This window comes from Pteropus vampyrus, unplaced genomic scaffold (assembly GCF_000151845.1).
Source record: "Pteropus vampyrus isolate Shadow unplaced genomic scaffold, Pvam_2.0 Scaffold77, whole genome shotgun sequence".
Classification (NCBI taxonomy): Eukaryota; Metazoa; Chordata; class Mammalia; order Chiroptera; family Pteropodidae; genus Pteropus; species Pteropus vampyrus.
The window spans coordinates 2,017,752-2,019,370 of NW_011888858.1; the positions used below are offsets into that span (position 1 = coordinate 2,017,752).

Here is a 1,619-nt window from a genome sequence, read left to right on the forward strand (position 1 = left end):
ATGTATGGTCCAAGAAGCTAAACTGACCTGAACGATAATGTATAAATTATAGACAGCACATTATTTCTTAGTTTTAGAAAAGGTATGCATATGTATTGCTTTGAAAATAGTTGTTCATAGGTGATCAAGCCACAAGACTAAAAATGACTGGAGGGTGTTCTCTTGAAATAAACTAGATTGGGTTTGCTGTGCTTGACCTTGTGCTAGACTGTGATCCTATAGAAGAATGAATTACCTAGACTTCTTGAGAAACTGTTTGCCCTTTTGGGGCAAGGTTACCCTTCCCTGCTGGTAGGGAATGGGACATTTCTGCTGTCAATCATTCTGGGAAAAGTTAGATCCTGCAACATGAGACAAGGCAGCTGGAAGGGGGCTTTATACTGTTGTGAGTAGGCAATTTCTTCCTCTGCTTGGGTCTGAACTCCTGGAGGGAAGATGTGTGCAAAGATTCACTCATTGGGTTAGGAGAGAAATAAACTTTAGTTGCTTTACTACATGATTTCAGGATGGGATTTAAACAAAGCTATTTTCTACGGAGGGCTACTGTGGAATTTTCTAAACCTGGGGAGTTTCTTGGCCTGTGTTATAATTCCCCTATGTTAACCACCAGATTCTAGAAAGTCTTCATTAAACATTACAACCTGGTTTTAGCTGGTAGTCTGTAAAAATAAGGGAGGGCATTTTAGGAACCTCTAAGGGAGAGATGTGGCCAAGCAAATGGTGGCTCAGGATGGCTCAGACGTGGGTGATCACTACTGAGCAGGCATGGCATAACTGGAATGGATTTAGGAGCAAGGAAGCATTTTCCAGGAATTTCCAGTGATAGTTAGTGTAGAAAACATGGTAACAAAAAACAAAAAAACAAAAACCCAGTCAAACAAACAAGCAAACAAACAGAACTAGATTTTCTAAAAGCAAGCTAAATGAGGGCTTAAGCCAATGTAATTTGGCAATGAGAAGCAAAAGTAGCATTATTTGTAGTCTCTAGTAGAAAGAGCTAGGCTAATACACTTAATTTACAGTATATATGTCTATCTATCTATCATCTATCATCTATCATCATCATCTATCTACCTATCTATCTATCATCTACTTATCTAAGAGTATATATGTGTATTTGTATGTAAAGGGATTTAAGAATTTCTAAAATATTTACTTATAGTAATTATTTTTTTGGCATAATTCCTTTAAATTAAATCCCCCATGCAACTATTTGACAGCCAAGAGAGACTCTGAGACAATCTATTGTTTTTTTTTGTTTTTTTGTTTATTTGTTTTTTGTTTTTTCTTTAAGTGTTGTTGCAGAGTGTCTTCCAATCACCAGCTACTGAGCAAGCGGGAATGGAATGGGTACCTCCGCCAGGCTTGTATTCCCTCCCATCTCCTAAACTGGAAGAATATTAGCCACTCTCCAGATGCAATCCTGGGAGGTCAACAATCTATTGTTTTTAACTTTGAGCTCCCTGAATACATGATAGCTTTTAAAAGTTGTAGTCAGAGTTAGCCCTAAAGCTGGACAGAAAACTATAGCAGACCACCTTGGAGTCCTGGAGGCAAGCTTGTCTAGCCCCTCTAATCACGCTCTAGTGATAATCACGCTCAAATTTCCCCTCCTGTCT

General features: G+C 38.5%; 1 non-coding gene across 1 annotated transcript; it reads right to left on the reverse strand.

Moving 5' to 3' along the window:
* Positions 1 to 1,294: 1,294 nt before the first annotated feature.
* On the reverse strand, positions 1,295 to 1,433 carry LOC111741378. The gene has a single exon (XR_002780985.1). It is a non-coding gene; the product is annotated as a small nucleolar RNA SNORA7 (small nucleolar RNA).
* Positions 1,434 to 1,619: the final 186 nt, after the last annotated feature.